The following is a 15426-nucleotide window of genomic DNA, read 5'->3' on the forward strand; positions in this document are numbered from 1 at the left end:
CGGAGTGGTCCAGAGGCAGCCTCCACCCTCTCCCCGCCCACCGGCCCCTCCACCCCTCCCGCTTCCCCCTTTCCCCCAGCCCCGCCTCCCCTCCCTTGGCCTAGCTGTCACCTGCGGGGGGTGGGGAAAGTGGCTAGTGTCTGGGAGTTTGGTGAAGGCAAAGTGGTGGGAAAAGAAGTAAGCACCTTGATAAGCACACGGTAGAATTTCCAGAGGAGCTGCTAACGATTCTAATGGGTAGGACTGAGAATCTTCACTCGGGGAGGTCCGGCCTGGCAGCGTTCCGGAGAGGTCCGCTCAGGGGACGGGGATCTTCCCACCCAGAATTTCTGGTATGCTGGAGAACTTGGATCCTTAGATCCAGTTGCTTTATATGGGCCTAGCAATCCTCCTCATTAACTTCCAGCTTGCTTTGGACCCCGCTCCAGCACTGACTAGGCATGTGACCTTGGGCTTGGTGGTCAACCTCCCCCTGCTTCCATTACTCCGTGTTCTCCTTAGCTCACCTCCTGATGAAATGCGTAGGCTCAGCAGTGTGGGTTCTGAAACTAGAGCACGGGCACTCAAGGGTAATGGCTAACACTTACTAAGCATTACATGCTTCTAGAAAATTCATTAAACCCAGCGGCCTAGCGATAAGTGCTATCCCTATCTTGATTTTAAAGAGGAGGAAACGAGGACAGAGCATAAACAATTTGTCTAAGTCCCAAGGCCAGGAAGCCAGTACTTTGACCGTTGAACACCACTCCCTAAGAGATTATTGTCAGAACAATGAAACCAGTAGAAACTCAAGACATAATGGATTAACTTTGTCCACATACCAAAATGTTACCAAGCATCCTAAACTGAGGAATTTAAGGGAAGGAGGAGAGGTGCTCTCCTTGGAATCGACATCAAGGGAGCAAGGAAGGTGAATCTTGGCCCCGTGTTAGCGCGGTAGACCCAGGGGGAAAGTACATACACTTTCGAAACAAGGGGACAAATCAGGAGATGGTTTGGTAATGAGCTACCTGATTTGGTAAACTAATTTCCTGTGGTGAATGAAGAAGGAGTTAGAGATTGGACTTTGAATTCTCCCCTCTGCATGCTAATAACAAAACTTTGTATTTGATTGGTGAGTAATAATACATTGTGTTAATTTTGCTTGTTTCATCTTCAGCAAGACCTCCTTAAAGTCAAAGACCTCATCTCGTTAAATTGTTAATAGTGAGCACAGACCCCACCTTATGGTAAATACTTGGAAATGGGGCCTTGTGTAAATGTTGAGCTGAGTCTGTGGCTGGGCCATCAGGAAGCACATTGTTCTAGAAGGTTGGTTTATTAGCAGAAGAGACGTTAATTAGACACCAGACTAACAGGTTGCTAATAACATCTCTTTCCAGTAGAAAATCCCTTCTGAAAATCTAATTTATGGAAGTGTCTTGTTTGGAGAGCATCAAAGAAACACCGAAGGTGCCAAGTGACCAGCTCTTACCTAAGAGCTCCTGCCAAAAGGCTTTCTGGAGGACATTCCTCACAGATCCATTCTAGCTCCCCCTCTCCAACATGCCTCTTTTACTTCTACTTTGAAACATCACTGTTTATATCCAAAAGCCCTAGTTACATCTTTGGAAAATTCTCTAGTGAGCAATAAATTCTCAGTAGCTTCAGTTGGTTTCCAGACGTTGAGCAGGTCTCCATCCACCATGCCTCAAGGGTCCCGGGGAGGACCATTTCAGCTGGGACGAGTTCATGAGAATGGTAAACCCTGGCCTTCCAATTACTGACAGCAGCTGGACACCAGGGACAGAAGTTGATCTCAGGGATTTACTGAGGCGTGAGGCTAAGATGGAATCATTATTTGGTTATGTAGGGCATTCCCAACAAAGCAGATCAGTATGACACAATATCACCAATTAGAATATCTCTTTCTATATTTTGAAATCATCTATGCAGTCTTCCTTTCCTCTGTCCACCATCCAGTCTCTTACCAGTTTTTTATGTATCATTGGAACTCTTTTTTTATGAGGCTGAGATATTTTATAATTAGTTCTAAAAAATTGTGTGTATTCTCGAGTCAATTACATTACCATCTAAGGGTTTGTCATCTTTTGATCCTAAGTTATAATTATAAATGTAAATATTCCTGTTAAATATAATGCATGTGTATTATTAGACGATGTTAGGAATTTAACTGAGGATTCGCCATGCATACTGAAATTGAGAATTAGGCCATATATGTAGACAATGACATGCAAAACTTGAAAATAAAGTGATGTTGCAGGCATGGGATGGTGTAACCCTCTTTAAAAATATCAGAATTTCACTGGACTGCATTCCATCACAGCTATTCATTTCATCGCCCTGGGCAGAGCAATGGAACCAGCATCTCTTAGGACTTAGGACTAATGCACATCACTAGAGTTGGGGCTCCTTGTGAAAGAAGCAAGTGTGCTAATGTCTGTTTGTCTGCCAGCTGAAGCTTCAACCTTGAGCACATTCCTCATCATCAGGAACACCAGGCAGGTGAGGAAGTCCATGCCCTCCTACCTTTGCCAATAGCCATAGCCGGAAGGACTGGGCTAGACTTGACACCGCGACAAGTTCTCTTTGCTTTAACGATTGATCTCAATGAGGTTGGACAATCATGTGCTCTAAATGTGAGAACCTTGGAGCTTGGTACCAGTTCCTATTCTTTTGATGATCTCATCAAGAGTGCAGTTTCAAAGGCTAGCTGGTAAACTTCCACGTTTACATCTCTAGCCCGGATCTCTCCGCTGAGGTGCAGATGCGTGTATATATATGTGTATACATACTTCTCCTTAACGCCTTCCCTTGGAACTCTCATCTCACGCGGAGGATGTCTAAGACACAGGAACTGACCCTGTGAACCTTAAGCTTGTTATTTCCTCCTGTCCTTCCAACTCAGGAAGTGACACAGCCTTAAATCCATTCACTCCAGCCAAAATTTTAAGAGTAAGCCTTGCTTCCATCCCTTTATCTCTACAAATCCAAACTATCTGTAGGTCATGTCACCTGCACCCCAACATATGCCTTGATGCATCCTCCACACTTCTCTACCATGACCTGAGGGGCCCCCCATGACCACCTCTGGCCTCTGCCCACCACCTCCCGGATTTCACCTCCATCTCTCTGTTCCAGCCACACTGGTCTCTTTTCCTCCTGCCAAGCTCTTTGAAGCTTCAAGACACTTTCATTGGCTCTTTTTCTCTGAAATAACCTGTTCTCTGATGTGTCTTCTGGCAAGCTCCTTCTCCCCTTTCAGGCCTCAGTTCTTCTTCAGACAGGCCCGTCTGAAATGGAGCTACCCAGACAGATTATAGATCTGAATACAAAACCCAGACATAAGATGAAATTTCAGGAAACACTTTAACCTCAGTTCTGCACGTGGGTGTGTTTTGAGGGGGAGGTATTGTTATCAAGCAAGACAGGAAACGCACAACCTTATAAGAAAGGACATAAACCGCATAGGCCAAAAGGAAATTTAAGACACAATATAATAGACAAAAATGACTAAACAGGGGATTTTGTATCTTTTGCTGAATTCAAATGGTCAATGCCTATGAGGGGGAAAAAAAAAACAGTTAACCTTTCTCGTAGTTCAGTTTTGTATATAACAGTAACAAAAGTATTAAAACACAAGACCAAAACTAGCAATACACGGGACTACTAAGGATAAGGAAGGTTTGCCACTTGCTTATAAGCTTTTGAAAAATTCTCCTGGCAATATCTATTAAAATGTATTATTAAACACTTGGCCTTTCATACGACAAATTAGTACTAGATAAGTAAAGGAGTAAACCAAACAGGAAAAAAAAAATTAGACACTTGAAGAGGGTATCTGCCATCTAGAAAGAAAAACCCCAAGATATGAGGTTATATGAGGAGAGCTGGTTAACCTTTAGAAACACCTGAGTGTAAAGTGTTAAAAAGAGCATGTATTAAGTGTGTAACTTAAAATATAAGAAGGAAAATTAAAAAGTAACCTCCTTCCGTTCATTTCTCACCTCAGATCACTCTCTATCAATCTCCTTATTTAGATCCTTTAAAATACAGCCCAAGATTTTATTGATCCGATCCCTTGTCATGTGCCTCTCCTCATTATACCCTTTGCTCCATGAGGTAGGGGGACCCGGTCTGTCTACTCACTGTGACTTCCCAGCATCCAACAAAGGCAGCCACTCAACTCTGCCACATGAACAGGGAATGGATGCTGTAGCCCGGAAAGCCTTCTCTGAGCCCCGCACACGGTCAGCTGAACTTCCGTGGAAAGATCCACCACTGACCATTGTCCGGACCTCGCCTGCCTGCCTCCGAAGCCACCAGGCATGCGAGGAAATGGGGAAGTGTGGCCCCTTGCCTTCGCACTTTACCTTTTCCCGGCTCCGTGCACTCACCTCTCCAGACTTGATGTCTCATGATAACCCTCAGGAAGCCATTAATTCTTTTAAGGGCCTGTTCTCTGCTGGCTGGTATCATGCACAAGAGCCCTCTTTAATATGCTACCGGGTCTGTGGTTACCAAATGTTTGCTTAGCAAGAAAAGACTCTCACAGCTGGTGGGTGTGACAAAATCAATGTTTTTTCATCCGCTCACACTGTCTGCTCTGCACAGAAGGCCAGCTCACTGGTTTTTACATTCTAATGCCGGGATTACTCCGGGAACACACTCATCTCCAGGGTGTTTGTTGAAGAATTCTACCCTCTTCGTCTCTATACCCCAGCCCTATCTCCTCCCCCTGTAACAGAGCTTCAGTAAATACTCAGAACGAATGTGTCAACAACAAAACTTATAACTGCACAGAAATGCACCGATCACTAAGCTGCAGGGACTTGAGAGCTGACTCCTGGGTTACGTGCCACGTTAGCCACCACTCGTCTTCAAGTCCAGTTTGGAGGGAGACGCACAACTGGTTCTAAAGCTGCTCTGTCCAATACAGTAGCCAGGAGCCACCGGTGACAGTTTAAATTTAAATAAATAATTAAGTGAAAAATTCAGGCCTCAGTTGCACAAAGTACATTTCAAGTTGTCAATGGTGACTGTTTGGGGTAATAAAGATACAGAACACTTCTGTTGTGCCAGAAAGTTCTATCAGGAGCCCTGGGCTAGGTACTCCTTGTCCTTTGGGGCTAGCGTGTTCAAGAGCACTTAATCAACGTCCTCTGGATGGGACCTGTCGATATAGGGTTGCCAGATAAAATACAGGATGCCCGGAGTGCCTGGGTGGCTCAATCAGTCGAGTGTCCGACTCCTGGTTCTGGCTCAGGTCATGATCGCAGGTCAGCGCTCAGTGCAGAAATTCTTTGCCTTTCCCTTGCCCCCTGCCCTGTCCCCACTTGCTTGCTCTCTAAAATACATAAACTCTTTTTAAAAAATAAAGTAATAAAATAGAGGGTGATCAGTTAATTTTGAATGTCAAATAAGCAACAAATAACTGTTTTCGACTAAATATGCTCCAAAATATAGCATGAAACATACTGTACTGAACCCCAAATTGCGAATTATCTGAAATTCAGACTTAACAAAGTATCTTCCGTTTTTATTTGCCAAATCTGGCAACCCAAACTCAAGAACAAAATGACAGTATCTTCCCTGGGAGCCTGGGTCCTCTGACCCTGGGGATTCTCTCTGCGAGGAACTGAGAAGGGCTGATATTAGAAATGAGGCTGTAAGTTTTTCTGCACGTGTTGAGGGTGGCCGAGAAAGAAGTTCCTAACTACATTTACTTTGGTTTCTACGCTTTCCTTAGGTTTCAAAAGCTTCTCCCTGCAAAGATGTCTGGGTCCAGGGTGTCTGACAAACTCGTCAGTTCTCTGACACAAATGGACAGATGCCAGCGTTCTGACATCACTGATCGATTCTGCACCTGCAAAAGTTTTCCTATTGGAAACCTACCCTGCGTCTATTTCTTTGTGTGTACACATGTGCCTTAGGGATAAGGAGAATAAAGGGGGAGAAAACATTATTGAAGGGAAGCTCTCTTTAGTACAAATGTGTCTCATGTCTTGAATAAGTAATACATTCAGAGCGTTCAAACAAACCAATATCACAAGGTATTTATCGAGAATCCAGTCATCTGCTGGATGACTCCACTAGGTAATCATTCCTTTTCTTAAGCATCTGCACATCGTTAGTCCTTACAGATGGGAGCCGAGCCCCTGCCTTCACTGGCAAAAGACGGCAGGCTGTAGACACTATTCTTTTCCATGACGATTGTCTTGGAGAACTTTCCAGATGTGCAAACGGGGAGCCTTCTGTATACTGTCCTACGCAATAGCACTGTGTTGATGCATCCTGGTTCTGTAACCCGTCCCCTGTTGGTGGGCACACGAAACAATTCTAGAGCCATGAACCCTGATTTTCAGCACAATGGTAAATGCCCTCCTGTTCTGCTGGGGTTGTGGAACGTGAACCACAACCAGTCACTCTCAGGATGGACTCAGGTTCTTTGCCTTAGAAACAATATGGCCTTAGCCAAGTTAGTCATTTTGAGCCTCAGTTTCTTCATCTGTAAAATGGAGGGAATATTTAACTTAAGTGACTATGAGAATGAAAAAAGATCACATGTATGGGCTATTTGAAGCTCAAAAGAACAACACAGATAAGGTTGTTTAACTTTCAACACCACTTCTGTAGTGAGAGTTATGGATAGTATATCGTAATAGGAAAAAATCTCCCAAATCCCAGCCTGTGGCGAGGGAGTAAAAGACCATGCATGAAGGCAGGAAGGCAGTTTCTCGGGTTACCTGCCTTTTGCTGCCCTCCTCATGGGAGTCAGAAAACACACTCTACCCATTTCCCCACCCTGTCTCCTAATCGCTCTTTTTTTCTTCAGTCAAGGTACGGTTTTGTCTATATAACAAGTCTACACAGAGTGGTTGGTGCTTGTGCACACACACAAATCCATCTACACACAGCGGATGTGCAGGGAGACCTTCTGGAAAGGCAGGGGAATCTGGAGCTGAATTACTTGGGTTGATGTTCCACTGGGCCATTTACTGAGGGTCTGACCAAGGTTAAGTCACCTGCCGTCCCTGAGGATGAGACTTTTTATCTGTGAAATGGAACAGCACCTTCTAGAGTTTTGAGAACGAATCAAACGAGGTGTCGAAGAAAAAAGGACATTGTTCTGGGGCACCCGGGGTTGCAGTCTCTTAAGCGACTCTGGATTTCCACTCTAGTCGTGATCTCAGGGTCGTGGGATCGAACCCCTTGTAGGAGACTCTCCCTCTCCTTCTGCCTCTCCACCGCACTTGCCTGCATACACATGGGCAGACAAGTCTAAAAATAACTAAATAACTAAATCTCATTAATCTCTCAAATAAATATATATCTCATAAATCAAATATGTAAATCTTATAAATCTCTCAAATAAATAAATCATCTCTCTCAAACAAATCTTAAAAAAAAAAAAGCACACTGTTCTTGGTAAAGGCTAATAACATGCGCAAAACGATGTCGGTAGAGATCTATGTACCTATCGTGTATGGATGCATCTGTCTATCTCCAAGTGTGGGAAAGCAAAAGTAGGAGAGGGGGCTGGGATTCCCCTCAGGGGTTTGCTGGCAGGGCCGAGGTAACCGGGTTACACTAAGCGGGTTCACTCCCTGTTTCTGGTGGCAGCCCCGCCGATGGCCGCAGGACGCTCCTGGAGGAGAGAGTCAGGTAGACCCGTGGCCCTGGAGGACCCCCGCTCCCCTCCCAGCAGGACTCTCCCGCCTTCGGAAGCAGCAGCCGGGTGGCCCGGGTGGGCCTTTCACACTGAGCTGCGACGCCCAAGACAGGCACGCCCCACGTTCTGCCTGCTCTGTTGGGGCTCAACGTGCCTCCCTGGATATGCAGAACTCACCCTGACAGGGTGTCTGAGCAACCTCAACAGAGAAAAGAAAAACGCAGGAGGCTGTTAAAAGGTAGCATTCAGGGGCGCCTGGGTGGCTCAGCCTTGCTAAGCGAGTCTTGGTTTCGGCTCCGGTCATGATCTCGGGGTCGTGGGATCGAGTCCCACGTCAGGCTCCTTGCACAGCATGGCGCCTGCTTCCCTCTCCCTCTGCTCCTGCCCCTGCTTGTGCTCTCGCGCGCTCTCTCTCTGTCTCAAATAAATAAATAAATAAGTATAATGGGGTGGGGTGGGGTGGGGGGGGGTCTCTCCAAAGCTTAGTCCCTTCTGGCGGCTGAAGAAGGGACTGGGGCCCGGAAGCAGCTGGTCGTCTGCGCAGGCGCCGAAGAGTTCGGTGGTCGGTGCGTGGCCGCGCGGCCAATTCTATTCTGCCCTTGACGTCTTCGCTCTCTCAGGCCTCCCAAGGACGACCCGCGTGGCGCTTGGAATCCTTCCTTTCCTTTCTTCTGCTCAGCGTTGGGTGTCTCCCTGGGAGCCTGAAGGCAGCCAGAGCAGCACGATTTACCAATGGGAATTAGCAAATGCCCCCGGCGGGGTGTTTTGCTTCCTCCTGGGGTGTCCGCGGCTCCACGGGGACCAGCACACGCCCCGCCCCTCCCCCCACCTCGGACACGCGCTGCGCCTGCGCAGGGAGGAACGCGGGTTGGCTCCCGCTGCGTTCCTACCTGGAGGGTCCTGCCTCACCCGCCATGCTTCTGGGCCGAGTTCAGTCCCTCACTCCGCCGATCTGTACCTGCCACGGATATTTCTGTGTTGTTTCTCGTCTGCTGGTGTTTTCATCGCGACCTTCCAAATTCTGTGAAGAAGCCTCGAACACCCTTCAGACAGATAGGTGAGGTTCACCCTTCACTTCCTTCATGCTTTTTGCTCCCTCATCATCTCCCACTTCCAGAGCGGGCTGCGGCCCTGGGCCGGCAGGCGGTGAGCCTGGAGCACGACTGTCAGCAGACAGGGCCGGGCACGCCATGAGCCGGGCCCTGCGGACCAGGACGCGGCTGGGCTGTGTAGCCCGTGACCCCAGGGACCTCGTCGGGGTTGCCTGGCAATGAACGGAGAACAATGGCTGCTTCTCTCCCTGTGGGAGGATCAGCCAGTGTTCCCAAGTGCTGGGAGGCTGGCGTTCCCAGCTGACACCCACACAGAAAATGTTTCTTCTCCCTGTTCAAGTCAGCTTTCTTGCTTTCTCCACGGAGGGAACAGTGCAGGCAGTGGGCGCCCTTCTGGAACATAGAAACTCTAGGCATCAGGGGCCTCCTTCCTACCCCCCCAGCATGGCAGGAGAACAGACCCCGCAGCCAGCCCTCTGCCCCCCAGTCCCAGCGGACACAGGACTGATGGAAGCCCTAGATAGGAAGGCCTGGTTGGGAGTTGAAGTCACAGGACCTGTAGGGGTGCTCGTCCGTGGACAAGAATGGAAAGCTTTAACTAAGGGGCTGAGATCTAACTTTTTGAACTTGATTTAAATCTCCTTGTGTCTGCCTTCTAGAACGTTCTTCACGAAAGCGACACTCCAACAGCTGATTCTGTAAGTTTCCATCTCTCTCTGGCAGACCCCCTTTCTACTGCCCACCTGCTGCCCACAGTCTCTCTTTCCTCTCCACTTCGCATCCGTGAAAAGGACTTTTTCTCGTCCACCAGGTGGTCTGTGTTGAAATATGCAGAGATGCCTCCCTCCTCCACCCTCCTGCTGCCTCCACGGAAGCTCCAGGGAGACCTGGTCTCGAAGGAGCTCAGCTTGGGCTCCCCGGCGCCCTGTGTCCCGTCATCGGGCAGCAATGCCAAGCGGTCCTCTGGCTCCATCATCAGGAGCCACGCTGTGGGAGCTCAGAAATGCGCCTCAGAATCAGACCCAGGTTCCTGTTTCCCACATTCCCTGCTCTCCAAACTAGAGCTGGATGGTGAGGAATGGAGTTCCTGCCTCATTTCATTAATTAGCTTATAATGTTCACAGTGGGCTGAGCACTCCCTTATTTCATCTTCATAAGGAGTTTATGAGGTAGGCGCTATTATTATCCCACTTTGTAGGCTAGGAGACTGAGACACAGAGACAGAGGTAATGCACCCAGGTCATCTTGTTTTGTTACACGATGATACCAGTGGCCTCGGAGCCCAAGGACCTAAGAACTCTCTGTGTCTTTGGAGGTTTGTTTGACTTGGCTCAGTTGTGCCTCCAATTTCGTAAGGACTCTGTAGCTTTGTCTTTAACTAAGGAACACCAGAAACAAGGCCCTGCTCATTTTTTATTTTTGGGTGATTTACGTCACTCTGCAAGAGAGAGAATTTCTGAGAGATGCGTTTGATTTTAAGAAAGCAAGAAGATACTTGATTTTGAACAATTTGTTCTTCTTCTTTGTGCCCAACCCAAACAAGATGACAGCAACCATGAGGGCTGGTCAATGTGATTCCTGGGACACCATGGGAGATGGAAATAAAAACACAGGTGTGGCCATACGTCATACGTTTTTGCAACCTATGTGACCTTGAGCAAAATATTTTCCCTTCTTATCCTCAATTGCCTTGTCTGGAAAATGGAACCAGCATATCAAGTTCGGCTGTCAAGATTAAGTGGGGATGATGTACATGCTCCATAGTAGACATGGAAGACCATGCCCTCTTCTCCCCTTATCTTTGTTTGGTTCATTTCTGGATGTATCTGTTATCTATTGCCCCATCACAAATTATCCCCCAACTTGGCAGCTTCAGGACTGGAGCTCAGCCATGCTGGGCCTTCTGGCTCTTCCACAGGCTGCGTTTAAGAGTGGCTGAGACTGCCATCACCTCAAGGTCCAGTGTGGGGTCAGTCCACTTCCAAACCCATGCACATGGCTGTTGGCAGGACTCAGTTCCTCAAGGGTTGTTAGACTGAGGGCTTCAAGTCCTTGTTGGTTTTTTCTCGTCTTGTGGGCCTTCCAACCGGAAAGCTTATGTCATGGCTTTCTTCTGAGGGGCTAAGCATGAGGAAGAGTGTAAGTCAAGGCCCAAGACAGAAGCCACAACCTTTTGTGACCTAATATGAAAAGTGACATGCCATCACTTCTGACACATTCTACTTGTTGGAAGCAAGTTACTAAGAGTAGCACACACTCAGGGGAAAGGATTATCCAAGGGTTCAAACCTTCAGAGGCAAGGATCATTGGGGGTCATCTTAGAAGATACCAACCACCAGGAATATGTCACAACTTATTTAAAACGAGGGGAAACAGTCTTTGTGATCCCACATCTTTAAAAATGGTAGTGTATCTCTGTGTTTTCATGCACAGGAGACCCGGTGGGGTGACAATTGGGTCATATGTTCAAGCATCAAAAATTGCAGAAGTATTTGCATTTCTGCCTGTCCTCTGCTACAGTTGAGTGTCAATGGAAACTACATTTCCCAGGCTCCTTTGCTCCCCAATTTCCAGCAGATTTGAGCAATGGGAGATCCTGGTGGGACATGTTGGTGGGTCCAGGGCACTTCTTCCCTTCCCTCGTCACTTCCTAGGGTTTCTCCAGCCTCACTGGTACTCTGGCTCAGTCTCATCAGATGACCTTTCTTTTGGTGGTCTCAGCTCTCGCTATGCTGGGCGTTCCAGCCCCAGTTCCTCCCTAGGTGATAGTTGTCCCTTCTTGTTCCCTTGGTCCCTGTAGCCCTTAGAGAGGTGGCATCTGTTTGCCCCTGCTTCTCTTTGGGTTATTCTTCATCCCTCTTTTGTTTTCTTTTTCATTATCTGTTTATATACTTATCTCAATTAAATTCCTTCTGTAGGAAATCCCTAGAATGGTGTTTCTCCTTTTTAACTGGACTCTATGAGTGCCCTGATAAACCGTGGTACCAAATAGCTGATTAACATTGCTCATTCTTGAACAACCAATGTAGAGAGCAGTGTTTCCAGCATTTTCTAGTGTTAAATCCTGGCCTGGGCCTCACGCTGCTGGAAGTCCAGAAGCAGCTGCTTCTTGAGGAGAGAGGCTCACTATCCGGGCTCATGTTTTCTAATAGGGAGTGTGGGAGGCTTTGCGACATCTTAAATCTGAATATGGGGGCCTCCAGAATTTCTCCATAGGGAAAGTTTAGGAACCACATTCTAACTGGGAAATGAATTGGGAGTACTTTATATGAAACCAAGTCATGCGTTTGGTTGGGGGGAGGAGGAGGGGAAGAAAACAAACAAAACCCCAAACCCTGTGTTGTCTACATCAGAAAAGGGGATGTCCCTGGTGGAAGCCACGGGAGAAGCTGACTAGGATTATGCTAAGGTTTCATAAACAAAGTATGTTGTCCTACGACCTGCTTTCTGTTTCCTACTCCACCCCGTGCTTTCTGCTCCACCACTAAATCAAAGAAGACAGCTGAGGAATAAACTGAAAATATAAAAATAACACCTCACTGTAAAAGGGATAATAATAATAATTTATACAAGGTGACAGAGTTAGTCACTGGAATCATTTTGACAGAAAGAGAGACAGTACAGAGATCAGCTCTTGTAGCTTAAGACCCTGGGTCACTATCAGTTATAGAAGTTACTTCTACAGTCACTGTAAGTCCAGAGAGTTCCTGGAAGAGCTACTATGAGAAAAGGAAGGTTTGCGGTCAGCTAGAAAAAGAAGAGTTCAAGAATGATAACTTGTGGGGCACCTGAGTGGCTCAGTGGGCTAAGCCTCTGCCTTCAGCTCAGGACATAATCCCAGGGTCACTGGATCGAGCCCTGCATCAGGCTCTGTGCTCAGCGGGGAGTCTGCTTCCTCCTCTCTCTCTGCCTACCTCTCTGCCTACTTGGGTCGCTGTCAAATAAGCAAATAAAATCTTAAAAAAAAAAAAAAAAAACCTGATCAGCTAATAAACACATGAACATAAAATGAAATCATTACTGCTTAAGTTACAAAGTACTCCAAACTTAACTGTCTAAAATAACCACCATTTTATCATGCCCACAGATACAATGGATCAAGAATTGAGATAAAGCAGGGTTGGCTTGTCATCAGGCCATGATTTTGGGACTTCAGCTGAAAAGACTTGAGCGCTGCCAATTGGAATAACCTGAAGACTCCTCTCATATTTCTGGTCCCCGAACTAGGATGTTTCCAATATTAGGACAGCAAACCATGGCACCCAGACAAGGTCTCCAAAACAGCTGGGCTTTCTCACAGCCTCGGGGCTGTAGAATCACCAACGTTCTCATGAGAGAGCTCAGAAACAGAAGTCTGAGGTTTCTAGAAAATAAGGCCCAAGCCGCATTGTTCTAGAATGCAAGGGACCGGCCTTGCAAGTCACACAGCCTCTCTTCCTCCACGCTTGTTGCAAGTGGTCACAAGCTCGCCCAGATTCAAGGGGACAAGAGTTAGATTTGATGAGAGCACAAGAGGCAAGACGCACTGGAGAAAGAAGTGGGGGTCAGAAGACATTGATGCAATCCTCTCTGGAAAATTAAATTTGCCTCATTGTACAACCAGGAGAACATCCAGGAGCAGTAAACTAGATAAGTAAATACATCGGGCCACATTTATAAAATGAAATAAAAGAGGGCAAGTCACCAAACTAAAGCTCTCTGTCCCAATAGAACACAGAGGGATGGTTCTTAACAAGGGAAAAAAAGGAAGACAGGAGTAAGTATGCTATGATCTTACATTTATACATTTCAAAACCAGGACACATGAAACCATAATGTTCATGGACATATATTTATGATAAATCTTAGATTATCAAAAACCAAAGGAATAATTTCAGTAACATTCCAGATAAAGGGCAGAAAGAAGGCACAGATTATACTACTTCAGTGTCTAGGGAAACTTAGTACACATTAAAAAAAAAAAGTTTTATCATATTTTTAAGAGTAGGATGTTGTTTGTCAATAATAAAGTAATCCACGCTTGTGGTAGAAACTTTGAAGAACATAAAAGCTTGGACACAGCAAGAAAAATCATCTACATTTCCACCCATATGGACAATCTCTGTCACATTTAGGTATATTTTCTCTTTCCATGAAAAGTGTTACATCATGGTAAGATATGAAGAGAAACTGTTTTTAGAAAACTTTTTATTTTGAACCAGTTTTAGATTTATAAGAAAGTTGCAGAACTAGTACAAAAATTCCCTTATATCCCTCAACTGGCTTCCCCTAACAGTAATGTCTCCCATAACCATTGTAAAAATGACAGTTCAGGAAATACAACAAAACAGAAGAAAACAAACAAACAAAAGAACAGGAAATGGACATTGGTACAGTATCATTTATTAAACTTTAGACCCTTTTCCAGTTTGACAAACTTTTCCACCACTGTCCTTTTTCTGTTCCTGGATCTTATTCAGGATCCCATATTGAATTAACTGATTGTTTTTCCTCGGTCTTTTCTGGTCTGGAATAGTTCTGTAGTCTGTCCTTGTCTTTCATGACCTTCACGCTCATGAGGAGCACTGATCAGTTACTGTAAAGAATGCCGCTCGATTTGAATTTGATGTTTTCTTATGAATGGAGTGAGTTTATGCATGTCTGATGGAAATATCACAACGATGAGGAAACATCTTCTTAATGCAAGAAGTTCTGCATCTCAGTGTGTCTTACTACGGATCGTGTTTACTTGCTCTCTCAGTGAAGGTGACGAGGGAGACACTGAGACTAGCCACTGTGCATCTACTACCTGTGCTTCGCCGTTGGCAGGTATCTTGGGCAAGACAGGAAGATACTCTGGGTCTGAGAATCCTACTGCTCCTTAAGTTCACACCAAGCGATGTTATCATCCACGTGTGCATTGTACCCGCAACAGGGCAGACTTGTCCCTTCTTCTTCTGTATGTATGTATTTACGGAAACATATTTTACTCGTGGCGTTAAAAACATCCAATATTATCCCTTTTGATTTTTTTGCTCAAATGACACCAGCTTTGGCCATGTGTCACTCCTGGAGCCTGGCCAGCATGTTTTTTCAATATTTCCATCTATTTAAAAACATGTCCTTATCTTCGGGTACGAGATGCTCCAAGCCCATCCCGTATTCTCCCTGCTCCATCTCCTTGGGATCCACCACTTATCCAAGGAGCCCTGCTTCTTTTTATGTGAGAGTTTGCTTACAAGCCAAAGAATGTGGGCCAGGTATGTTCACTGCTGCGACAGTGTCACTATTGGCAGGATGTGTCAGCTTAGAGAGCAAGGAAATACAGGTGTGTATTAATCCGCGCACATACACACAGCTATGTCTGTACCTATATAAACGTAGATACACTTCTGCTTCTAATCCAGGCCCCCAAGGTTCATTTCAACCAAATATTTCTTCTTCCACCCGTAAGAACACTAAATCTCATTGTCTACAGCATTTTTATTTCATTGGTCAATTCTAATAGACACATCGGGAGTTTCAGATGGTGAAGCCATGTTCCTGAGATACTTTTATTAGAGGATAACCCATCGAGGATATGATGTTATTCAGTGAGTACAGCTCGGTTCATTTGTTAGTGCTTCTAGTCCATGTGGGTTCCTTCCCCAACCCTATCGCTTATATTTATTTTTTTAAGATTTTATTTATTTTTTGGATACAGATAAAACGAGAGAGAGCATG

Source organism: Mustela putorius, unplaced genomic scaffold, assembly GCF_011764305.1.
Source record: "Mustela putorius furo isolate JIRA1106 unplaced genomic scaffold, ASM1176430v1.1 tig00000594_pilon_pilon_pilon, whole genome shotgun sequence".
In the NCBI taxonomy this organism is placed as follows: domain Eukaryota; kingdom Metazoa; phylum Chordata; class Mammalia; order Carnivora; family Mustelidae; genus Mustela; species Mustela putorius.